Source organism: Mus caroli, unplaced genomic scaffold (assembly GCF_978045245.1).
Source record: "Mus caroli unplaced genomic scaffold, Mus_caroli_1 scaffold_1, whole genome shotgun sequence".
Lineage (NCBI taxonomy): Eukaryota > Metazoa > Chordata > Mammalia > Rodentia > Muridae > Mus > Mus caroli.
The window spans coordinates 76,967,597-76,995,353 of NW_028227256.1; positions in this window are offsets into that span (position 1 = coordinate 76,967,597).

Here is a 27,757-nt window from a genome sequence, read left to right on the forward strand (position 1 = left end):
AGAGAGAGAGAGAGAGAGAGAGAGAGAGAGGAGAGAGAGAGAGAGAGAGAGAGAGAGAGAGAGAGAGAGAGAGAGAGAGAGAGAGAGAGAGAGAGAGAGAGAGAGAGAGAGAGAGAGAGGAGATACTAACAAAACACACATAATAGATAAATTAGAATCATTCAGGTAGAGATACAGGTGTGGAGAAAGTTCACTACAGGAGGTAGATAGAGGGTGCTGTTGGGGCTGCCATAAACACCACAGGTAGAAGGCTGCAGCAATGGAAATTCATTCTCTCGCTGTCTTAGAGGCTGGAAGTTCAAGGTTAGGGTACTGCTCCATTTGCTTCCTAGAGAGAGAGAGCTTTCCTCCTGGTTTGTAGATGACTTCTTGCTGTATCCTCACATATTGTATGGGGAGGTGGAGGAGAGAAAGAGGGAACAGGAGAGAGAGAGAGAGAGAGAGAGAGAGAGAGAGAGAGAGAGAGAGAGAGAGAGAGAGAGAGAGATGTTTCACTCCCTCTTCTTACACAGGCATTGATGCCATCAGGTTAGGGCTTTACCCTTAGGTTTGTTTAATCCTAATCGTTGACTTCTGACAGCAGTTGGCACCATTGTTAGTCCTGTGCCTTTGTCAGCTTAGACTTTTAGCCCAGCCAAGTCCCTTGGATGCCTGTATCCCAAGATCACATAAATGGGAAGGAAAGACTGAGCCAATTCATCCATAGTATTAGAGGAAAATAAAATAGCTATCCACTAAGCCATTATTTTAGGGTGATTCTTGAATGTATTAATAAAGAACTGAAATATCACATACTCTTTCTATTGCCTCCCCTCCTTTCCCTTGCATCCCCATATCTTCCTTCTCTTCCTCTTCCTTCAGTTTCTCTTCTCTTTCTTCTCCATTTGTCCTCATATGCCACCATAATAGGCATTTTCATTAGTTTTTACATAGATTTGGGTCACATACAAGGACCACAGGATATATTCTGTATCTTAGAAAAAATATATAAACTACCCATATATCACAGAGTGAGATGACATGGATTTAGGATGGCTTTGATAATTCCTGGCATGCTACTAAGATAGTTATTCCAAGATGAATCCCGGGAAGAAACATTTCACTTATCTCCCTCTGAAGACTGGAGGGAGATAGACAGACAGACAGACAGACAGATAGATAAGATATTACTGAAGAGATTATATTATATTCCTACTGTACCATAAACTTTAGAGCTCACATTCTCCAGGTCAGAAAGTGATCTTCTTAGTGTCTGAAAACGATTGTCAATGGATCAGTTAAGTGGTGTTCTTGCCTGGGGTCTCTAAGTGAAGGACCAGCTATCAAGTTCATTTAGAATACTTGAAGAATTCCATGCCATACAGTTGCAAGAGTGAGGTCCCATTTCTTTCATGGTGTCAGCCAGGGACTGTTCTCAGCCTCTCTGCATTGCCCGATTCATTGACACACAGTCTCTCCCATCTTCCCACCAGCCAGATGCGTCTAATTCTTCAGCTCCACGTGCCTGAATTCTGTGACAACTGGGAGAACACTGAAAGTGGCTCATGATCTTAAATCAGGTCCAACTGAACAATTGTCCTGTCTTAAGGTTCACTGTGGCACATAGCATAATCTGGTCATGGGTGTGTGTGTGGAAATCCATTCCATTGACAATCTTGGGGATTATACAAGTGGGTAAATGGAGTCATGACAGATAATGTTGGGAACATCTTAGAATTGTATAGGTATGGCACAACTTGATGCTTATCACTGTTTTAAAAGAGCTGGCCAAGTGATTGGGGGCTGAGACCTAGTTGGTCAACTGACACCTGAGCTCTTTCAGTGAGTGTCTGGGTGAATGGGCGTGGCTTAGAGCCATACACCTCCCCAATGAACTGACTATGAGCCCTGTTGGAAAGGGAACTAGGTGTAAAATGGAACTCAGCCAGGCTCAGAGAGACATTGTGTGCAGAGGAGTCTCTTGAGGCCTGCAGCAACCAAGGTGGACCACCTCCCATGCTCCACTGCTCCTGCTGGGGTTCATGTGCTACTTAACTTGCACACTAATTCTAACTTTGACCTCCAATGTAGAAGCTTCTGGAAGAGGAGCCTCTTTGGCCAGGACTCTGAGTCCTCAGAGCTGCAGAGCAATAGGAATTGTCTGGCCATACTTCTATTCTGGAAGAAAAGTTTGAGTAGCTTCTTCATTTTTTTTAAATGAAATCTTAACTTTGCACAAGAAATGTACTTTATAATCCATGATTAAGAATAAGTATTATGGAGTTAATTTCAGTGTTATCATGTCTTAGTCCTAGATATATGTGAATAATTTCTCTTTCAAAACAATGCAAAGGCATTCACAAGTTCCCCTTGTTTTGTTGCAGGCAACACACAAATACACACACACACACACACATCTCAAATACTCCCTTTTCTATGTCTAGTTTATACTATTCTCTAATTCTGTAAAGTCTTCTTGGTTATCATGAGCAGAGTTATAGCTGGCTGCCTCCTGGGTTCCAGGAACTTTATGGAGAATTTGATTACCTACTTCATTTTATAGCATGTCTGGACAGCAACAGATGATAATTAACCCGAGTTTGCGTTTATATGAAAATATAGCACATAAAGGTAGACATGAATGATTTTTACATTAGTGATGCCAGAGTCAAAGATTTAACTATGTATTCATATAGAATCGGCTTCTACATCATTCTTTTCAAAAGTGATTTCCCTATCTCTTATCCTTTCTCTTTCTCATGAAAAGGGACTTTACCATGCCTTCTCATTAATGAATGAACAGTACCTTTTGGGCCAGAGACTGGAGGTAAGGAGTGTAACTTTGCCAATATCTAGGAAAGATGCAGATTGCAAAATGCAAAGTGTAAAGCACCTGGGCTCGCTCCCTGTTTCCCAAGAACTCAAGCTTAGGTTTACATCTGTGCATACTATTCTGTTTGTGTGAAATGGTCTTCCATATTTCTGAAGGGTTCAGTGATTTCTATCATTTTGATGGTGTACACTCACATTCCTCCTCCTCAGTGCTGCTGCTTTCAGCCCTACCTTAACTGGTTCCTTGTGAGGCCCAAAGGACTGGGGGGAGACAGTCTAGAACAAGAGTAAGGTCAGATATGTCCAACCCCCAAAAATCTCATCCTGGGAGAGGCAGGAGTAGTGCAGTTTCCTTCCTTGCCCTGGGCCTGCCTGTCCCAGCCTTCTGACCCCCACAGCTGCCACCCCTGAGGCAGACAGGTAGCCTGGTGGCCAAATTACAGATTAAACTTCCTCTCATGTCCAGCAAGCACCTGGAATGCCTCTTCATGCAAATGAAGCATTGGCCAATGATGTACATTCTCCTTGAAAACCTCTATCCACACCCCAAGGTTAAGAAAGCCCTTATTATCCCCAGTAAAGGAGAGCTGTTTCACTGAAAACATCTCTAGAGAAGGCTATTTCTCCTGCCCTTATGTCGGGGACTGGGGCATCCTATGAACCCACCTGGTCTGGCTAAGCTTCCTTCCTTGCGGTCCAGCCTTGTGCGCAAGGGTGCTCGGATACCCTGAGGGCAGAAGCAGAACAGCCCCAGCAGTTCCTTATCACTGTCATGCTTCTTTAGAACTTCTTAATAGTATTTATAAGTGAAATGATGGGATTTATAAATTTCTTTTTATCACCTTAAAACATTCATGCTATTTTAAATTAGCTGGCTTAGGACAGAACTGATAACAAATAAGTTGTTATATACCCCCAATACTCTAGCTATCCACACAGTAAGTCAGGGTCAGACTGCTCTCCTGAGCTTAACTAATTTGCTTTTGTATGGTCATGGTCCTCAGCCACTATGGGATAGGAGCAAAAGTATCCAAGAAGGAAATGGGAGAGGTAGAGAGATAGGGAATCAGAGACTACTATCCTTGCATAATGGTGGGTGTTAATTTCCTCCATCCCACCAGTATCCTATTCAACCAAATCCTCCTGGATCTCCATGGGAATTACTCCTAGAATTGGAAGTTTTAGCAGAGGGGGGCTGCCATCTGTTCCATGGAGAGATGATTGATCATTCTGCAGAGTGGAGAAGTTGGCAATGGTGCAGATAGGAGGGTGGAGTGGGTTGGACTTTGCATGGATTCCAGAGGGCCTGGCTCATCAGAAAACACGGAGTGTTGCACACTATTCCTTCTGGAATGTCTAAAGTCGGGGAGCTTCTTGGAAGTAGTGATGAGGCCAATGGGTGAGGCAGGCTGCGGCCTGATTCTTTGTAGGGCAAGTTCTCCTGTGACCTTTAGCTGGTATTGGGGATTCCTGCTGCACAGGAAGAAGTTCACAGGGGTTAGAAGAGGGCACATAACCAAGTAAGATTTGAAGCATTCCTATGTGCTTGTAGAGAGTTGGAATAGGCTCATTTCTTCTAAAACACAACACCCTCATTAAGGCTGGACCCTGTCAGGATCAGACAGTCTAGCAGACATTATTACAAGAAAGATTTAAAGAACCAGTTCAGCTCAGCAGTAAGATGTGATCACCACAAGAGACTTGATCCCTGTCCAATCAACTTCAGTTAAGGCAGACTATTTGGTCAATTGGTGTCATGCTTTGCTGACTATTTGTGCCAAAAGGAATGCTTGACGTAGTAAGACACATATCTAAGATTTTGCTGATGCAGATGGTTTTTTAGATGCGAAATAGACTGTAAACAAGAGAATGGCTCAAGAGAAACTATCATTTGTAAAAAGTGTGCAGTGAAGAAGTCTCAAAAATAAAAAAAAACCAAGTTTCTGCATGGAGCTCTCCAGTAAATGTGCATTGTAAATGTCAGGTGCCCAAAGCTGAATGAGCAAGACATGACCAACAGTCAAATCAAAAGTGTATATTGGGAACAGTAATGGTTGAATATGATGAACATTTCTTAAAAAAAAAATAAGAGAAACCAAAGGCATTATATTTACACTTAGTGCTTTAGCAAGAAGGTGCAACCCTGGCTGGGGAAAGATAAATCAGAATTTCTTTTATCTTATTTTTGTTTCATCTCTAGGCAAACGTGGAAGTGCTTTTGGAAGGATTGTTAATTTGCATCAGTGAGAAGATCTTTCAAGTGCTTGGAGCAAAGCTAATAGGTGTTTAATTCTGGCCAAAGTTATGTATAAAGTTAATAAATACTCTAATTAAAGGGCTCATAGATATATCTCCCCCAAAACACATATCCAAGAATACTTATGGCAGGAGAATTGTTTATGGTCAGAAGTATGGACGTTATAGCAGCTCAGTGGTAGACTGCTTGCCTAGCGTGTGTGAGTTCAATCTCTAGCACACATGTGCACACACATACACACACACACACACACACACACACTGGACACAAGGCATCAGAATGTAGAAAAGATTGCTGTAAATACCATACAATGAGAATGAACAACCATATGCTACAATTTACAGAACAATGAATTTTGAAAACATTATGCTGTCTATGGTAAGACAGAGTAAAAAAAAAAGTCAAGTATTGTGTGTATAAACTGCTAACACGATTGCTCCATGGTATGGGAAGGTTTTATTGTAGATATCTAAGAGAGAACAGCCAGAGGTATTTGAAGAAGTCCAGAGCAGAGAGAAAAGCAGACTGGACATGGCTGGGCTAGGGAAATGGGAGAGGAAAGTGGAGATAGAAAGAGACAGAACATACTGTGGGAGGCAGAGAACTCATGACAGCAGAGAGTAGAGAGCAATGAGAGTTTAAAAGACCATGGGGTGGACAAAATGTGCATACTACAAGGAGAGGTAGGCTTTGTGTCTAATATTGTATAATTCATATACAGTTCAAAGCAAGGCAATTCCATTTGTGTTGTTAGTCTGGATGGGGTTATAAATAATTTGCCCTTGGGGTATAAAGGCTAGAAGGTGTAATGTTTTGGATACCAGTGGAGGAAGTATGAATTTGTAAAATTATAAGAGTGTGTGTGTGTAAATGTATAGTTTTCTGTAAGTACACTAAACTACAATGAGATATTTGTCTTAAAAGGAAGTAAAGAAACATTTCCAAACTCTTCTGAAGTTATTTAAAAATTATAAAGGTGAGTGTATTAATCAGAATTCCTTCCCTTATCTAATCTATCTACTTATATGTATGTATATTTATATCTACCTACTATCTATCTACCTATCTATGTATCTATTAATCTATTTTTGTTAGTGTTAACTGTCCACTTGACAGAATCTATAATCACCTGGGAGATGGACCTCAGGATTTCTTCCGTTGTTGAAGTTTCCCCCAAGATTAAACCTTTTACATGCAGGGAAGCTCCTTAAGACATAGGCTGTTAAATAAGAGGAAGCAACCAGATGCCTTAAGGAGTGGTGAAACATTACAGCCTGCAGGAAGCTCCTTAAGCTCAGGAAGTAAACAACTTAAAGGATTCAGGAAGTCACTGACACTGACCACATTCACTAGGCTCCTCCCTCTCCAAGCATAGACAAGCTGTAAGGACTGCTGAGAGACACCTTCAGACCAGCCAAAGGCAGAAACCAACCAAACAGCCTGGCAGAGGCTCAGAAACAACTAAGCTACCTGGAAAGGATGTTCTCCAACCCGCTGAGCTGTCTGCAGGTTGTACAGTGTGCTACAGGTGTCCAGCTTTTACAAACTGTTGCTCATGCCTGGGGTGAGCTTTTGGTGACCCAGCTGTCTTTGAGTCATTTCTGTTCCTGTTAGTAACTCGATCAAACTCATTGATTCACTACGTTGGACTTCAGTGACAACTATACTTTGATCTGTCATCAGTTCCCTGTCTGGGTGGGTAGAAGCTTGTTTACGTCTCCTTAAGACTAGTGTCCAACAACAAGGAGATTATCTTGATTATATTAGTTGGTATGAGAAGATCTACCTTAATTGTGGATGGGGCCATTCTCTGGCTCAGGATCCTCCTGTATAAAATGGAGAAAAACAAGTAAGAACAATTTATGCATCTGCTCCTCTCTGGCCTGAGTGAGGATGTGATGTGACCAGCTGCTTCAAGCTCCTGATGCCTTAGCAGGATCATACCTCAGAACTGTGAGCTATTTAAGGCTACCCAGAGAATTTTATTGACATGCCTCTTCTGCAGTTCTCTTTGTCACCAATTTTCCTCTTAAGTAATTGGTCCATTCATCAAATCAATGTCAACAATCCATGAACTAGTAGATAATTATGTATTGGCTATTTCTACTTCTAAGTGAAGTGGAAAACCAGGTGCACTGCAAATTCTGCTGTGGTGAGGTTTTCCCTTCACCGGAAGAGGGATGTACTGTTACAATCACCCACTTTTATGTGATGCCTGCACTTTGTGTGAACCCATATATAAGTCAGGCTCAGTATTGTCAATCTGCTGGTGACAGAGGAATCTCTGTGAACTCATAGGTCCAAGCTGGGAGGGAGAAGGCAGTGCAATAGCAGTGGGGGCCATGAAGATGTGAGCCACATCTATACACAACTCACTCATGCCTTCAGGATTGATCATGCCCAATCAGTTATATTAGATTACATTGGATAAATCTAGTACCTGATGGAAAATCCAAGTTGCAAGATAACTCAGTGGCCTATAGCTCAGGACCTTTAAAAGCTATTTCTTTAAAAGTAAGTAGTTAACATAAAGAAGGCTGGGGCTTTGTCCTATAATCCTGTGAGGCATTCCTCCAAAGATAATGGCTTGCCAAAAGCTTCCAAACAGCTTGTCTACCTTCAGACACCATTGCAACTCCTCGGTCAAATGGCCCATGCTACAGAGCAGCGTGCCAGCATTTTGGACCCGTGTCAGAGTTTTCTCTAATTCTGGTCTCCACACAGCAATGTTTCAGGACCAAATGGGTAAATGGGCCAAAGGAACATCCCAATGGGGTATATAAGTCACTTCAAAATCTAAACAGATCCTCTAGGCACCATGTTGTTCTTTTGTGTATCAAAGAGGCAGATTCAAGAGCATAACTGTTACCTTGGGAAAGATCTCTTTCTCAATATGCCTCATACCATGCACTCTCTAAAAATTACATTGAGGTAAAAGGTCCCTGAGTTTTTGTAGGATTTATGTCTAGTTGTCTGACACATATCTTTTCTTTCTTTTTTTTTTTTTTTTTTTTACCAGTGCATTGGGAATAGAAGCTATTCCATGCACACTGAGTACACTGAGTACAGCCAGCATAACTCCCAACATAACAGACCAGTGTGGTATCTCATGGAAGGACAGTTTAGTTTACACCATGCAAACTAAATTATGGCAAAGGGCTATAGAATTTGTACATCCTTGAAGTAGGATATTGATAATATAGTACTAAGACAATGGAGAGCCAATTGCTTCTGATGGCTCTTATTGTCATGGATGGCAGAGAAGGCATTTGCTATATTAATAGCTTGCAATGCAATAATGATGTGTTTGTTCCTTTACACAGGTGCTGAAGTGACTTCCTGGTGCAGGAGCTGGAATTGGAGACACCACCTGTGTGATCCGTTGTTCTCCACGATCTACTTATCATCTCTACAGTGGAATACAATTGTGGTGGAAGTTACTGTCCCTATGCTCCTCAAGTTCTTAGTAGTGTCATTGTGACTATAATCTCTCTAGCATGCGGCTTTGCCATTGATGTGTTGTTTTTCTAGATAGAGATACAAGTGGCTTCCACTTTTCTTTTCTCACCTCTACGACACCAGATTCACAGGCCAGGGAATCATGATGGGGATTACACCAGCTGCTAGGGTTGTTCATTTCAATTACGAATTGTGGACCTGGGGGAATAAACAGGAGCTGAGTTTGGAAACCTCCTGTGCTCACTGTGATGCAGATCTGAGATAAAGTTCTTCCCTAAGCCCTTACTGGTGAGCAACACTAGCATTTGTGGGTCTCTTGAAACTGTCAGTTCAGAGATACTATCCAGTAGCACACAAGGCTGGATTTTTTTTTTTTTTCTCAATGCAGAGTTACTCATAAGTCCCTTGGGAGGACCGGGAATAAGATGAACAGTATGCATTTTTTGGCAGCAGATCAGGCTGTTTTCCTCAAGAAGATTTGGCCTCTTCTTCATTCAGAGGATTCTAAGTCTGAAAGGTAGCTGGCTCAAGTGCAGAAATTGAGAGACAACCTTTGCATTTTTCTGTTGTTCAAAGCTCTCTTCCTCCTCCTCCTTTCCCTCCTCTTACTTTTCTCCTCCTCTTTTTACTCCTCCTCCTCTTCCTCTTCTTCTTCATTTTTTGTTTTTGTTTGTTTGTTTGTTTGTTTCAAGACAGGATTTCTCTCTATACCCCTGGCTGTCCTGCAACTCACTTTGTAGACCAGGCTGGCCTCGAACTCAGAAATCCGCCTGCCTCTGCCTCCCGAGTGCTGGGATTAAAGGCATGCGCCACCACACCCGGCCCCTCTTCCTCTTCTAATAGACTTTGTTCGTCTATTTGTTTTTCAAGATAGGGTTTCTTCACATAGCCCTGGATGTCCTGGCACTAGCTCTGTAGACTAGGCTGTTCTTGAACTCACAAGAGATCCAGCTGTCTCTGTGCTGGGATTAAAGGCATGTGCTACTATGGTCTGGCTCAAGTTCACTTCTTTATTTACTTACCCTAATCTTTTCTACTTATGCAGTTCAAATAAAGCATTGGGACTTTTCTTATCTATTTTGCTTCTAAGCATACCTCATCAACATATATCAACGTGGCAGTACTACATACAAATCTACATAGAAACATTATGCTTTGATTTTGCTGTGTGTTACGGGCACCAGGCCCACACATCTTACCATGTTCGAGGTTCTGTTTCTCCTGAGACATTGCCCTCACTCATACAGTTGATATACAACAAGACCAAGCATTCAATTTGTGTTGTAGTTCACCCTGTCATGGGATGAGAGTCTGCATGTGGATTTCCTGAAGTCTCATCCTCATGATTTCCCAAGGTTAGAGTCAGCTTCAAAGGTGGCCATTGCAGTAGGCTTTAATCCCTGCTCTTGAGACGTAGATGCAGAGAATTACAAAGTTAAAACCTAGCCTGGAAACATAGAGACCCAGTCTCAGAGAGCAGGGCACTTTTAAGCACATAACATTTTTTTTTTCAATTAATTTGAGCAGTACATCTTAGTACATCTGTTTCTTTGCCACTTTTTCTGGTGACATTCAGAACAGCCATCTAAGCTCATTACATTCATTAGTTTTTAAAAAATAAAAGCTCAAACGTTTATGTGCAGACTTTCCCAGATCCTCTCCTCTTGTAAGTGGTTGATTAAAAGTACCTAGTGGCAACATTTTATGCATCTCCAATGCCAGGTCTTGTCTGATGGTATTCTCTTAACTAATGAAAAGAGTCGTTAGCAGTCCGAATCTCATTAGAGTGCCAATTCCACAAATTCACAAATAAATTTGGACAGTTTTTCCTTGAAATTTGGTTCCTTTTGAACCACTTTTGTCACCAAAATCTGGGTTAGTCAATATCCTCCAGGGAATCAGGACCAACAAACATGTCCTAAACCCATCTATGCAAAGTTGGTTCGTACAACACTGGAGGCTGACAAATACCAATGCATAAAGTTGAACAGAAGACCCAGAACAGCAGACTGAAAACAGACTAGAAAACTGGGAATGGATAATGTTTTATCCTGAGGCCAAAGGCAAGAAGACACCAGCATCCATCTCAGTGGGCGCTCAGTAGTTATTCACATTTGTACATTTGGCTCCTTTCTGGACTTGAATGAGTGAATGAGACCCATATCACTCAAGACACGATAAAGGCAATGTGACCAAATAGCTGTGTACCCCATTGCTCAGCCCAGTGGATACACACAATTAATCATCAAAGAGAGAAAGGCAGGAGACAGGGTTTGAAAATGGACTCAAAACTGCTGGTCCCCTTGTGCATATCTTCTCAGCTTCCCTTCAGTATGGTGAATCTCATCCATGCTTGTGCTGCTAATGTGTTGGCTTTGAGTTAATTAACAGGGAGGCGATCCTTGCTGAGCTGACCTAATCAGAGGATCCTTTGAAGGAAGATAAGGAGAGAAGGGTGTGTGTGTGTGTGTTACTGTTGTTCCGCAAGGCAGTCATCAGCCATGCTATAAACTGCCAGTAGAAACTGCTGGTGGCTTCCAGGAGCTGAAATTGGTCCCCATGTGACAGCTTTTGAGGAGACAGGTAGGTTACAACAACAGCGCAATGAATTCTGTAAATGTCTGTGAACTTGGAAGATGACTGCAGAGGTTCGTGGAGATTCACACCCTTTCTGACACTTTAAAACCTGTTTGTCCTGACCTGGAAATTGAAGAGATAAATGTGCTACATTTAGCCACTAAATATATGATAATCTTTTTTATGCAGCAATGGAACATTGATACAGTAAAGATATTTTTATTGCGTACAAATGAATATGTACTTTAAAGTGTTGCTCACTAGGCATGGCCGCACACATCTATAACCTTAGCACCTGAGAGGAGAAGGCAGAGAAAGCAGAGTTCAAGATCATCCCTGACTATGTAGAACATTTTAGGCTAGCCTAGGCTACCTAAAACCCTGATTTACCCTCACAATGTATCAAAAAGCAATGTTTTTTTTTTAAATCACCAAAACAAAACAAAATAAGTAATCCTATTATCATCTGATCAAAAGCATGTTGCACATAACACAAAAGTGTCCAACATAATTATGGGAAAATTGACTAAATATTAGCGTATAAAATTACAATCTCCCCTTCTAGCAATGAAGTCTGAACAAACAAACAAAACTTGCATTAGGGTTTTAAACCACAGAGTTATAAATGTTAATATTTATAATGAACACGAAGTTCAAACTATGACTAGGAAACTACCTTTAACATGGCCAAAAATTTAATTAAAACATTAGTTTTCAGCAAAGAAGTTTATGTAATAGCAAAATTTTAAACATGTCTCCAGAAACAGTACCTTACTGTCAGGTTAGGGTAGGGGGTAACCCTTGGCTCTGGCCTGTAATGTTTGTGGGGGGGGGGTTCTATGAGACCTCTTTAGCCTATGATCCATCAAGATGTAACCCCATTTCTGATAGTGGAATTTTACTTGGTGACATAAGATATTTAATTGGGAACATTGTCTCCTCCATTATATGGCGACTCTATTGAAATTCTTTTCATGTATGTATCTATTTAGTATTTCCTATATGGGAAAGCACTACCTTTTCAAAAGGCTTTTAGTGTTAGATGTCCATCTCCGTATTCTCTCCTTTACTCTGTCCTCCCATCCCGCTCCCCATTCTATTCTAGTTCTCTCCTTTTGTCTTTACAACATTATATTGCATTTCCCCTTCCTTAAAAGTTCTCCTACTCCCCTCTGGACCCTTACCAGCTCCCCAACCTCTCTGATTATTCTGATTTATACATGCATATCTAAAGTTTAAAAGCTCACAGTCATATATAAAAATGCAATGTTTGTCTTCTGGCTCTGGGTTACCTCTCTCGTGATGATTGGTTTTAGCTCCAACCCTTTACCTGCAAATTTCATAATTTCACCACATATACTATCAAACATGGAGGCGTTGGGGCGTTGCCCTTACTGGCTTGCATTCATGGTGCTGGCAGGTACTATACGCACTGCTAGAGAGGAGATGCATCACCCTTATGCCTCACCTGTGAGTCCTCTAACTTACACCAATGACCTGCCTGCAAGACATACTGGTGTAATAGTGGCTCACATGTTATGGGAGTAACCAACCATTTTTTTAAATTGGATTTGAGATCCACTCTATGAGATAGACCCCATAACTGGCACTGCTAAAGGATTCGAGGACCTGAGATTAGATAGATGTCGAGCCATAGGGGAAAACATACTACTATTATTCTGCTAAATGTCATAGCAATAAAATGACTTCTAATAATATTCTGCTATACACATAGATTAGTACATTGCTTCACCCTCATCAGAGGAGCTTCTGGCAGCGAGTGGTAATTAACACAGAGAGCTGTAAGTCAATGTGCAGGAATGGAGAACTCTGGGGAGACAGTATCTGTCAGATGCAACAGGGCTGATATTCCTGTGAACTCATAGATATTGTGAAAGCATGTATAAAACCATTACTAATTCAGACCACATAAAATTCTAGCACAGAAACGGGAAAGTAGACACAAAGCTTCACCCCTAACCAAGAGTATTTGTAATTAATGCCTGCTAAGAAAGGGGAAAATCAGCCTTCCTCAATGGAGTGAAACCACACTCCAGGGCAGGCTCCACGTTCAGAGTAGTTGGCCAACCCATAACGGACTCTGTTTTTGTGTGTGTGCTCTTGCTTTGATTTACTACTTTTTTTTGTATTTACTTGCATTTAATTTGAGAGAGAGAGAGAGAGAGAGAGAGAGAGAGAGAGAGAGAGAGAGAGAGAATATCCAGTTAGGTGAATTTATGTGGGTAGGGAGGAGGGGAGAATCTGGGAGGCATTGAATAGAAGAGAAAGAACACCATCAAATATATTGTATGACGAAATTTAAAGGTAATAAAAGAGGGAACCATTTCAGAAGGGTTTCTAGGAAAAACCATTCTGTAAAAAAAAGCATAAAGCTTGTTTTATTGTCTAATTTAGGGTAACAGGGTGGTAGTAACCCATCTTTCATTTCTTAGAAATTGTAATGTTTTGGGGCTATGCCATCTCCCAGTGTTTTCCTTGTAGTGCTGTTGATGTAGCACAGGATCTTGAATATGTTAGACCAGACCCCAGGAAGGTTGCATCTCTAGGCTTCTCTTCACTTTTACAAACAATTCTCCTTATTAAGAGAGTAAATACCTGTGCTGTGGACTGGCATCTGGTCCTGGCCGGAAGAGCAGATTAACCCACTTTGGCACAGGCTCCCCTGTGTCGCTATTCCACACTTAGTCCCATGAATCATCCTGAGCTGCACCTACAATTTTCAAATCTGTGCTTTCCTGAGGTCCTCCAAGGAAGGTCATCTCTGTCCTACTTGTTTATGAATCGCAATCCAGTCTCATCCACTGGTTCACTGAGATCACTCACAACTTCTCTCACTTTGCCCTTCCCCATCATTAATGGATGGTTTTAAATATGACCTTTACTTAATATTAAATTTAAATGTGCTCATTGTATCTCTTTTCTGTGTTGTGAGTTTACATCTTTTCTAATGTCCTTGACATAAAAATGATAGAGGCACAAGAAGGAGAGAGATACATCTTTTCAATTACCTTAAACTTACTTTAAATGTAGCTACTGATTGATTCTATCCTGTGAAACCTTTGCACTTAGTGACCTGATGTCTCAGAACTCCAATTCCTCTGTCTGTAATAGGGGTGCAATAAAACATGCCCTTTCTGCTTAGAGATCACAGGGAATTATTGCATCCTTGCAAAGAGACCTTACAAAGCACACAAGCTACATGTTTGTATGGATAGCTCCTCATTTCATTGATCTCCTGGGTTGTTAAAGAAGTTCCTCAAAGACTATACACTTGTTCTCTTCTAAACCTATTTCCTGCAAATCAAAACATAACACTATTCTTTTAATGGCCAAACACCATTGATTTAAAAACAGGAGTTTCATTTTAGATCAGTTTATTGTGGTGTTTTCTTTTTATTTCATAATATCATGAGCTATATAGTAGGTGAGACCATGCTGGATTCCTTTTGTAACCAATAAGAAAGCTTATTAACTGGTAAAAGGAAAATATATGCACTTCTTAAACCTCTAATCAATGTGCTAATTAAACACAAACAGCTCGTTGTTGCTGTCAGACCATAAGGATCACCTGCTGTAGCTTGTTCTTCAGCCTACAAAGGATATATGTGGTTGTTTCCACATCTGCTGTTCCTCCCCAGACAACCCTTTTCCTAAAATGCTTTCCCTTAGGCTTCCTAGCTTGCCTAGAGGTGAATTTAAAATTATCACTGTGACTAAATTTACTTCTCTCATTTGCAGCAGAGACTCTATGCAGCTTATGTTTTTTGGTGATTAATAACAAGCTAAGGCAACTTGCCTGTGGACTGGAACCAGATTTCCTGTCCAGCCATTGAGGCATTAATCTGAAAACATCAGCAATAGACATTAATCATTAATGCTAAAATGCAGTGGTGTTACTAGGCAAAGGAATAGAGGGAGTACAGAGGATTCCGCTGCTAGAAACAGAAGAACTCAGCACCCATCCCCAGGCTCTCAAATCACACTCCTTGAAAAATTACTTATAAACATTAGCTTATTACTCCAGGTGTGAAAAAAATTAAAAGTTCTTACTAATTTATATGCCAATTTTGGCCTTCATTAGTAAGGGTGGGCATACTGAAACCCAGGGTGTTTGAGACAGTTTGTAATGCCTATAGAACACAGTTTTACGGGTTGTTGATTATTTCCACAACCTAACCCTACTTCACTCTAGAAATTCTTGGTGTTATTTTTATTATTGTTTGGTGGATTGAAAAAAAACTACCCACAACTAACATAAGAGTTTTCTATGTTTTATTTCTATTTGTATTAATAGAGCAGAAAAGTCAGATTGCAAGAATTTATGACAATTAATTAGCATTTCCATTCCGATATATGTCTTTATTCAAATAAAAGTAGAAATCTTCTTGGTCAATGCTAAACGCAGCTTGTGAATCGACTTTGGTGTGTAGCTCTATGAGCTCTCAGAATTTGAATGGTCCACCTCAAATGTCTACTCCTTGAGTAGCCATCATGTGGGTGATAGGTATCTCCAACATTCGGGTTGTCTCGATTGATCTTGCTTATATAGTATTAATTACTGCTACAAAAGGCACGCTCATTCTATACAATAGCAAGGAATAAAGACGAATTTTAGTTCACAGTTTCAGAGATTTTAGCTTGTGACCCTTGGCTCCTTGATTCTAAAAGCTCATTGTGAGGTAGAACATTATGCTGATAGCAATGTGGCACAGTGTTTTTTCTTTCTTTTTTATTTTCAACCTTATGGTGTATAGAGAAAAGAGGGAGTTCTAGAAAGTAGCTGGAACCTTCAAAGACACACTTCCAGTGACCTCCTTCCTTTAGCTAGATCCTAGCCTCTAAAGTCCTAGAATATCACCACTTAGTAATAACCACTACAAACCAGGTGATTACCACAGAAAGCAGATAAATTGTCCAGCCCTAACACACAGTGGCAGCAAATGAAAGCGCTCATGAAGGCCAGACCTCTGAAGATTAGCCTTATGAAGAACTGGCCAAGTATGACTTCTGCCATTTCTGTTGATCTATGCAAGTCACATAACCAGCCTAGATTCTAGGGTAGGGAGATAAGAACCACACCTTAACAAGAGGAGCTATAGTGACACATTGCAGATTCCATACTGCATCTTCATACATAGAGAGTCTTGGTCAGTGTTTCACGATTCTACCTCAGAGTGCATGTGTAACAATATAGACTCCTAGGCTCTGCTCCAAACAGCAATGTCCCTCTTAATAACAAACAACCTTGTCAACTCTATTCAACACCACTTCATCCATTGTTCTTATAGAACTTAGGGAAAATTTCTAGGTAGTTCCTTCTCACTCACAACATCCTCCTGTAAGTCTCAAGAGAAAAGCCTTCTCAAAATCCATTTGCTTCAAAACGAGGTGAGCTAGGATGAACCTTTTCATCCTTCAAGGAAATATATGGCAGTAACATGAAGCAAGGGCAGACTGAAGCTGCATGGCATTTGTATATCAAAGTTATAGGTTATGAGGCAAATTTGGCCCTCAATATCATGCTATGAACCCCTAAACAAACTATCCCTAAATTCAATCCATCCACAAATATTCATTACCTACTATGTAGTTGATATCACAACCATAAAGATGTTAAGCACACATCTGCTTAAACATAAAGAAGACCTTTATTGGAAGTCAGAGAAAAACTTTCCTGATAGAAAACTTTCCCCAAATGTCTTGAAGTTGGTGGCAGGAAGCAGATAATACATGTTATTATTTATGCAGCTCATGTAACATCCACAAAAGCCTTCAGATGACTTCTTCTCTAAGAGTTAAGAAAAGGAAACCTTAGTGTTCAGATCCCACATTAGGGCTTTACCTTTTGAACATTTGTTTTCTTAGAGACACTTTGGTTATGTGAAATTATGTTTAAAAGATAGACCCCCCCAAACAACCCACATACAGAGAGTGGCTCATATTGAGAAGACACCCTTATTTCTTGTCAAGGAAATTGATATGAAATAGACCATTTAACTGTTTATCTTAAAAAGCTTTATCAATGGGCTTCTGGTCTCTAATGATGGCTCTTAAATAACAAGCACTTTCTTCCCTTGAGTGAACTTTTTATTGAGTACCCATTAAGTGCAAAGCACTTGCTCTGTATCGGTGAACAAAACAAACATCCATGGCTCTGTGCAGTAAAAGTCGAAAGATGCTATGTTCATGAGTTTTCCTCTTGGGTGGCTCAGTAAGCCTGGGCTGCTATAACTGAGCGCCATAGGTTGGGTTGCTTTCACATGTAATTGATCCTCTGCCTTGGAAGGGCTTTCCTTTGGGCTACAGACAGCTGCCTTCCTGTATCCTAACATGCATAGATGCTCTCTCTGTCTCTGTGTCTTTGTGTCGCTGTCTGTGTCTATGTCTGTCTCTGTCTCTCTCATTAACATATAGTTCAAGCTAGCTCTTCTTCTACTCTTAAAATGAAACTCCCATCCTAAGAACTTTACCCCCCTGTGACAGTTAATATTGATTGTCAACTTGACAGAATCTAGAAATATCAAGTGTTTGTCAAATCTCTGACATATCTGTGAGGGAGTTTCTAGATTAGATCAACTGAGATGCACGCAGCCCCATTTCAGGGCCTGGAATATTGCTCTTTGCTTCCAGACTACAGATGCAATGAGAAGCTGCCCTGACTACGAACTGTAAGCTACAGTCCACCCTTCCGTCCTCAAGTTGGTCTTCCTCAGACATTTTCTAACAGGAATGAGAACAGTAGCTAATATACCAGCTGACATGATAATCCTTGAAGCTTCTACCTAAAAACGACCATCACTCTGGGAGCTAGGAGTTCAACATATGAGTTTGAAGAGGACACAGACATTGAGTTCATAACAGAGACTGCAAGTAGATTGTGCTTAAGGGGAAAGAAAAAAAAAGAAAATTAAATTGAAGTCAAGGGTGAGGCAAATATCACGTTACAGGAGAAGTCATGTCAGTTTTGTCCAAGCAAGTTTTCATTTTTTTTTTCTTCTTCTTCTTTTGTGTTAATCAATTGCACCTCCCCTGCAAAGAGATGCATTTAAATTATAAAGTCCTGAAAAACAGAGGTAGGAAACACATCTCAAGCAGACTAGGGGCCTGAGAATATCTGAGGAGGAGTATGGGAATGTGGCTACTCATGATTCCCAGAAAGGTCAAGTTTGGAGCCGTAGCAAGAGCCACTCTCAAGCAGCTGGAGGGGCTCGCAGGCCAGGGCCCACAGGAAGCCGAGGGTGTGGCTGGCTAGGGCTTAAGGAAAATTCCAGAGCTCAGAGGCACTGCCTTCGGGACACCACAGTGTCTTCAGCCTGGACTGAAGACAAACAATAGCATTCAATAACAAAACAGTGACAAAAAACCCCTGACAAAAACAACACAAAGAAACCATCCTTAAAGTGGGAACACTGTGAAATAAAATAAATAACACGTAAGTGGATCATTTTGTTAAAAAGAAAAGGGGGGGATGTTAGCCTTCAGGCCTTGTGGATGAAGGAGCCACCAGGAAGGAGAGCTGGCGCTTACTGCACAGGAAGCAGGCAGGACTCCATGCGCCATCCTGGGGAGCCACTTGGGAGGAGTCCAAGTTCGGACAGAGCTGAGGCTGTGCAGAAGACTGGGAATCACTGCCTTCCTGTGGAGCAGAGACCAAAAGAGGCTCTGAGATAAATATGAGACGCTTGGCCTTAGCACATGGCTTTGACTGCAGCACAGGTTAAATTCTAGTGATGTTTAGGAGTGTAATCTTCCTGACAGCCGTGTTATCCATCTCTCTGTGATATTTTCCACCACCAAACAAGTTCTGGCTCATTCTCATCCAACAGCCAAAACCAGTGTCTAGTTTTTCTGTTCTTTAAGAAACCTGGATAATTAGAATAGGTGAATAATTGTGTAATCTGATCAGCAGGACATACATATACTGCATGTCATACAAAATATACAATGTCCCTTATGCCTAGTGTAAAGTTTATCTATAGATGCAAGGTCCATAAAAAAAAAAAGTGAGAAGCTAGAACTAAACCAGGTGATTCATGGGGAGAAGGACCAGCAGATTGAAGATGCTCCAGCAGAACATCTAGCTGATCTAAAAGGCATGTATTAAGAAGAGACAACCACTTCTGAGGTTCTGGGGCCAGCCCTCTTTTGTCTCCTTTTCATTAGCTTCATGGCTTCTTTTTGCCACAGTTTCTCTTTTGTAATGTGTAGACATTGATAGGGCATCCTTCACTGAGTTCACAGCCAAGAAGACAGCAGGGCCGTTTATGGGCACACATGAGAACTTATTAAATGATGGCTGTTGCTCTCTGTTCAAAAGTAGTGACAAAGAAATTGATATCAAGTTAATGCTCTCCGACATGGGTCCTTTCTACTGCTATCTCTAGATCTTTTGATCTGTTGAAATAATTTGGAGGCTGGGGAGATGGCTCAGTCATGAAAGTGCTAGCCTATAAGAGGAAACAAGCTTGATTCCCATACTGGACACAAAACAAAACAAAACAAAACAAGGAAGTCAGGCTTGGTGGCACATGTTTGGAATCCCCATGGTGAGGAGTCACAGACAAGGTCTTTGAGTCTCTTTAGTCAGCCAGCCAAGTCTACATGATATGTTCCAAGCCAGCAAGAGAGACCATGTCTCAAAACAAAACAGCAACAGCAAAACAAAGAAACCACCTGTAACAATGAATGTGCACATGCAAACACACACACACACACACACACACACACACACACACACACACACACACACACGGAGAAAGACAGAGAGACAGACACACAGAGAGAGACAGAACACAGACAGAGAGAGAGGGAGAGAGAGAGAGAGAGAGAGAGAGAGAGAGAGAGAGAGAGAGAGAGAGAGATTGTATTTCAAGATTTTTATATGAAGCCTTCATGTTTTAAGAGCTGGAAACTATTTTTTCAAAGTATTTTTAAATTTATTTCTTTTAGTTTTTTGAGATTATAATGTAATTACATTACTCCCTATCTTCTTTTTTGTCCCTTCAAAACCTGCTATGTATCCCTCCTTACTCTCTTTCAGTTTTATGGTCTCTCTCCTACCCCTTTCTCTTCTCTGCATGTGTGTGTGTGTGTGTGTGTGTGTTTGTGTGCACGCCATGTGTATTCTCAAATACATAAGTACCTACCCACTCTGTATGTTACTTGTATGTATGTTTTTTTTTTTTTTTTTGGACTGACCATTTGTTATTTGTGATGGTTTGTATGTGCTTGGTCCAGGGAGTGGCACTATTAGATGGTGTGGCCCTGTTGGAGTAGGTGTGTCATTGTGAGTATGGACTTTAATACCATCACTCTAACTACCTGAAAGTCAGTATTCTGCTAGCAACCTTCAGATGAAGATGTAGAACTCTCAGCTTCTCCTACACCATGCTTGCCTGGATGCTGCCATGCTCCCACATTGATGATAATGGACTGAACCTCTGAACCTGTAAGCCAATTCTAATTAAATGTTGTCCTTATAAGAGTTGCCTTGGCCATGGTGTCTGTTCACAGCAGTAAAACCCTAACTAAGACAGTATTAGATAACAAATTGGTGTGCTCTCCCTGGGGAAGACTTATTTTTCAGCTGTTGGCATTCCTTAGTGGCCTGCAGTTCTTTGTATAGGGTTCAGGCCCCATGGTCTTTCCTCCATTCACTTGGCATGTCTATTGTTATTGCCCTTGTTCAGCTCATATTTAGACAGTTGTGTTGGTGAGACTTTATGGGTGTAGCTTCTGACATTCCTGGGAGACACAAGCTCACACAAAACTCTTTCTGTCTTCTCTTCTTCAATGATCCCTGAGCCTTAGGCGTGGGAGTCAGATTGTAGATATATCTATTGGGACTGAACTCCACAACTCTGAACTTTGATTGGTTGTAGTCCAAAATATTTTTAAAGAATTCTGTGGACGTCTTTTCCAGCATCACAAACAAAACCCCACATTTCTTACAGGTCCATTCAAATATTCCTAGAGTCTGCTTTCTGCCCATAAACCAGGTGTTACAGTGGATGAGTCCAACTTGTCTCAGTTAACAGTCCTAGATGTTTGAACAAGAAGCACATTTGAGGGACATGCATAGGGAAACACTGAGCAGACATCACTGCCAACAAAGGGTTGGATTATTGTTTAATTTCAAAGAAGGCTGTGATGTAAATCATGTCTCATGCTTGCTCTTTCCAATGACCCCTTACCATGGTCATGAGACACATGGCCCTTAACTGTCACCACTCACAATAACTAGAACCTCAAGGCTCACAGCTGCTCTTGGGTTGGTTTTCACCAAAGCTCCCTGCTCAGTGTTCCCCTCATTAGCTAAGCAAGAGCTCAGCAAACTCCTACCAGCTGCCAGCTGCCCAGAGCCCTTCTAGGGACCTTAGGCTGGGCACAGAGTGGGAAATATACATGCTTGGCTCAGAAGAACTTCCATAAAAAAGAAAGAAAGGTAGATATAAATTGCATTTTGAGAAATACTATATTTACATATTTGATTTCTATTATATAGTATTTATGTAGTAGTATATTTGTATGTGTATGTATATGCATATGTGTATGCATACAGATATGTATAAGTATGTGCATATATATGCATACATATGAATGTGCACATGCACGTGCACCTGCACAATACAAGCATGCATGGGCACTCACTCACACACATGTACATACATGCAAAATGCAGTGAAAGTTCTCATGTTGAATGGGAGGCTTAGCATTATAACTGAGGTCTCTCTAGTAAATGAGTAAGACTTTTCTACCCTGTTCCTCCTAAAAGGATCTGTAAACAAGTTCCTTCTGAAAACAAGTCACGAAACTTGAATCACACTTCCTGGCTGTTCATGGGGATCTTACTTTCTGCTTCTCACTGGGCTTTTCCTTTGAATTTTCCCCAGGAACTTGAGATTTGGGGTGGCTACACTCCACTCAGAGACACTTGAGACCATAAGCCAATGAGTTATGCATATTCTAGTTTCTGAAAGGCATTGGGGTCTGTGTAGGAAGTGAAATACAAACTTTCAGATTAGTAGAGGCACATAAAAGAGCAGGCATTAGGATCAGCCACCAGTCCCTTTCTGTAGGAGGCAGCTGCCTACCGTTACACTAGTGACGAAGCTTTGGGTAAGCTGGTGGAAATCCATCGCTTCATGCTTTCCCAGGTTGGAAAGCAATGTTCTCTCCTAAGAGGTAGAGTTATGTGTCTGCTCCTGGCATTACTTTAGAGGCTTAAGGGGAAGAAAGAAAATTCATTAGGAATCTGTCTGCACAGTGAGTTAGAAAAATGAAAAAAGGAAGGACTTAATGAGACCAGGGTAACAATAACACCATTTTTTATCATTAAAGATATAAACAGCCATTTCCCAAGTTTCCCTTAGAGGAGACTGGCCACACAGAGTCGTCTCAGCTTGAGTCCTAGGACTGAGATCCATTTTATATTGAAACTTCTCCCTCAGCCTCTGAGGGTTCTAACAGTGACAAAGAACCTTGAGGCTTTGAAGCCAACAGCTTTGGGTTGGGAAAACAAACAGACTTTTACTTAGGCAGAATCCCAAGGTTCAGGTTTCTTTTGACCCTGGTAGCAGTGAACTTGGACTCCCTGGCTCTTGACCAAGCCAAAGAATCTGACTTAATTTTTCAATGACCACAACTGTCTCATCCTGTTCCGAGTCTCTTTTTCTCTTTCTTCTTTTTTCATCTTCTCTTCTTTTCCTCTTTCCCAACTTTGCCTTTGTCTTCTAGACAGCCTGGCTTCAGACAATTGGCCCTTGCTTCTAAGAGGCTGTTTTCTTACCAACTTTCTGTCAGGCCATCTTTTGCTGGCAGTTGATCTTTTGGAGTGGACCACTAACGCAACCTTTCTTCCCCTAGGATGATGAGCAAGGAGGGCTGGCATCAGTGAAATTGAGATGTTCTCAAGTAGGCCACGTAATGACACAATTCTTAGAACCTGTTTCAATAATATCACTCATTGTTCAAAAATCTCTCCTTACGAGGCTAGATGAATGGCTCATTGGTCAAGAGTAAGCACAGATTTCATAGAGAGCCTGATCTGAATTCCCAGTATCCATTTCACAATATTACCTGCAACCCCAGATCCAGGAGATCCGAAGCCCTCTTCTGAACTTTTGTGGGCACTGCACACATGTGCACATATCTTCCCTGACACAGACACATAGTTAAAAATAAAATAAATAAAAAATACGACTCGTCATGTCTTCAGTCTCCTGACAGATGCTGTCTCTACCTCCATGCATACAAGTGCAAATAAAGGTAAATGAAAGTAAGACTTCCTGAAGAATGCTTTCTGTCCTCCTCACTCACTCAGTATCTATTCATCCTTTACATTTTAAGCTGATTGTCACCTCCCCAGGAGTCCTCCTTCTATAGTTTTGTGCATTCGTATAGCTCCTTTTTCCTCAATTGTGATGAACATAGCCAATGCCTCTAGTTTATAGGTAATATTTTGATTGATGAGTTCTTCCACTACATGGTAAGCTGGATGCTCGTGTTTTGTTCCCCTTTGAATATGCAATATCTATCAGACACAGTAAACAATTGTGTAATATGTGTTGAGTAATGGCATAATTTAAATGTGACTGTCAAAGAACATTTGCTGGAAGCTTAATCCCAGTGTGGTACCAAGAAGCAGAACCTCTGAGAGATGCTGAGGCCATGACCTGTTTACCCTCATGTATGCATCAATGCTAATTATAAAAGGGCTTGAGGCTGTGAGTTCCACTTCTGGCTTGCTTTCAAGTTCTTAGACCCTTCCACTCTCGGTCATGGGATGACACAGCCTGAAGTCCCCTGACAGAAGTGGACTCCTTGATCTTGGACTTCCGGGCCTTAAAACAGTAAGAAACATGTTTTGCCCTGAAATGATCTACTCTTTGGCATCCTGTTAGAACAATACATAGCTGGCTGAGATAAGCATTGGAAAAAGTCAGAAGATAATTATATTTGATGGGATGGCTTTGTGAACCTTGCTGTTTTACTAACACAAAAATTGGGTCATGGGAAAAAAGAATAAAGGAAGCCCCTTATACTTTCTTTACCTTTGAGTCATCTTTGAGAGAAGGTAGTCCCATAAAGGTTTGTGGATATATATATATATATATATATATATATATATATATATATATATATATATAAAACTGTCTGTAGGCACAGGAGCTCATGGTGACGTCCTTTCAAATTACAGTAGCACCATAAGTTGCACTGTGGAAGAGGGAGAGGGTGAAGTTGATCTGTTGGATTAAGGAGTCTGGTGTACAGGGTGTGAGAGAATTAGATGTGAAAATTAAGGGCACAAACTGAAGGTTGCATGTGTTCTGCTGAGAATTGTTGACCTTACATAGGGTGGAGGCATGAGCAGACATGCTTTGGTAGATGGATAGGTCTTTGTTTGCATTACAGAATATGGGAGGGAGGAAGGCTGCGTGTTAGTTGGCTTTTTGTTAGTACAGGAACATGCATGACAAAACCACTTTATAAAGAGGATAGGGTTGTCTTGATAAATATATTTCGAACTCCTAGTCTATAATCAGTTGATCTTTTTGTTAAAAATAGACACATCTATGTGTGTGAGTATGTGTATGTAAGGAGTGCATTCCTGGCTTGTGGACACCAGAAGAAGGTGACATATTTTCTGAGACTAGAGTTTCAGATGGTTGTGCGCCTCAGTGCAGGTGTGGGGAACTGAATCAAGTGCTCAACCATCTCTCCAGTCCCTTTAAATTATTATTATTACTATTGCTATTAGTAGTAGTGTATGTTTATATCAGTGTGGTTGTATCAGTCACACCCATGCTATATGTATGTATGGGGTCAGAGGAAAACTTTCTCTCCTCTCATAGGAACTGGCTGGGACTTGAACTCAGGTCATCAGGCTTTCAAGGCAAGCCTATATACCCACTGAGACATCTTTTTGACCCCTCAGTTGATCTTCTTGCTTTATACCCATGGCAAAGAAGCTCATATGGAAGGAGTGTACATTAAAGAAAACTACTCATCTCATGTCCAAGAAGCAAAAGGAAAAAGAGGAGGGTCCTGGATCCCACAATAAATCCAAAAGACCTTCTACCAGGTCCCTCCTCTTAAAGACTCCAATGCCTCCCAATACTAACATCCTGTGGAACAAGTCCTTAATACACATAGCCATTTGGAGAACATCCAGGATTCAAATTTTAGCAGTTGGAAAATTAACTTACTAGTTCTGCTAAGAGAGTTGCCAAGACAAGTGGAAGTCTCAGAAAAGATGGAGCTGTTGCCTTCAGCGATGTGCAGAGGTGAAGAAAGACATCTGGGTTGAACTAATAAAGGGAAAAACTTATTTCTTCTCAAGTAGCCAGCATGGTAAAAGCTCATCCTTCATTTTCTGGGCATGAAACAAAATCAAGAGAATCCTGGTGGTTGAGGGGTACAGGAACCCAGAAAGGCAGCTGTTCATTTTCTTCTCAGAGTGAGGTTTAGGGACATGCCACATTTCATGTAATGGACAATGGCACCAGCCATTTTTTTATGTTTACCACAATGCCTGGTGTTAGGGGAAATTGCACACACACACACAAAAGAAATTTCAAGAAAGAGACGCGTGAGAGAAGGGAAATACATTCCATTGACCACAGGACAAGTTTATGGCTCAGTCATCATGATTAATTAGGGCCATCCCTTGAAGTTCCTTCTGAATTCTCCATGCTTGTCTCTTCTGCATATGAAGCAGATCTTCCCCTTGTCCATACTGGCTTTGCATGTTCTCCATGCCAAACTGCCTCTTTCTTCAGTGTTCATGATTCTCTTGGAGTTCCCCTGGACAGTGCAGGGATCTCTGCCCAAACTGCCTAGATCTGTACTCTGGTCTCTGTGCCCAGGTACTATCATAGTTATATTGTCAATTCTATGGGATGATGCAAAACCTAGCCCCATACACATTGGACTCTTTATATTCTCCAATGCTGTACTAGTCTCAGCTGGAGGAGGGAGGCTGTGCCTCTTAAAAGCAAAGCCAAGGAGCACACAGCCCAGGTCTGTTTGCATGGGACTCCCTATACTGACTATCAGTGTGGGGCCAATTCAAGGTGATTGTGAAATGAATGACCTTAATCAAGTTTATTCTCAAATTTTACTCCCTGTCCATTTGAGCTTTTCTCTTCATCAGTCATAACAACCTTGCCTGGAGTAGGAGAAATGGGATATAAAATAATAAGAACTAGCTCTTACTGCAATATACAATATAAAAGCTATGTAGACATTGGAGAAAATCTCTGAATGTTCCTAGACTTTTTATTTATTTATAAGGAAAAGAGACAGACCCAGCTGTCATGGTTACTATAAAAGAAAAAAAAATTATGGCATAGGTGTAGGTGCTTTGCAAACTGTAGAGTGCTGTGGCCAATGCAGTGTGTTGTTAATGGTGATTTCAGGAGCCTAGAACCGGCAGAGATGCTTTCACCCCCCACTACTACTGAGCCTAGAACCTGCAGAGCCGATTTCACAGCCTACTACTAATTATCACCAGTGTTTATCCTAGTTCATGGGTGAGGTGCTCTGCCTGGACAGGCTCTCTTTAGAATCTTTGCATCTTTATCTCTTTTCTACTAAAATGGTCCTGTAGATTTTTCTTTAGGTTGCTTCACCTATGTGATGATTAAGTTCAAATTGTCAGAAAGGATAGGTCCTTTGGGAAGCTCTCAGCTCTCTTGATATGAAAGAAGATTGGTCTTTTTGAGTCCCTCGGCTGTCTTATAGATAAATTATGATTTTGTCAGTAGGTTTGTCAAGAAGTGGTTCTCAACCTGTGGGCCATGACCCTTTAGAGGGTAGAATGACCCTTTCACAGGGGTTGCATGTCAGATATCCTGCATAGCAGATATCTACATTATGATTCATAACAGTAGCAAAATAACATTTATGAAGTAGAAACTAAAATAATTTTATGGTTAGGGTCACCGCAATATGAAGAACTGTATTAAGGGTATAGGAAGGCTGAGAACCACTGACCTCTTTTGCACATGATCACATTTATATTTCTTTCTATGGTCTTGTTTTTTCCCCCTCCAGGAGACACAGCCTTCCTGCCATAAGTCAAGGTTGAAGCTTGGGTCATACATATTCTGAACAATTTGGTGGTCTCAGCCAAGTGGACAAGAGCCACTATAAATCAGATTTCCATTACTTCCCTTGGGGTTGAGCACAGAAGGATGTTTGAGCTGAGATGGCTCTGTGTAAACTATGCTTTCTCCCCTGTGAACAAATAGCCTAATTTCTCATTCTGTGCTAAACTTGGCCCTTTGTTGCCAAGTTATCTTGATTGCACTAGAAACAGATTCAAATTTTTCATCAACTCTGATTCTGATTTGGAGGAAGACTGTTACAATGGATGAGGGGCGGTGCTGCCAACAGTCACCTGAAAGTTCAGTATCTCTCACACACGCAAAATGCTTTTCACTGCTCTGCATGGGAGGGCAGAGCAGATGTAAAAGAAAGAAGAGATGGAAAAAGAAAATGAATGGTTGCAATAACAGGCACCTTGACAAATGCAGGGCATTTTCCATATACTTGATTTTCACAGGATTCAGTGACAAGAACAGAGAGATTTAATGTGATTGTGAAAAGTGAGAAGCCTGGGAAATAATA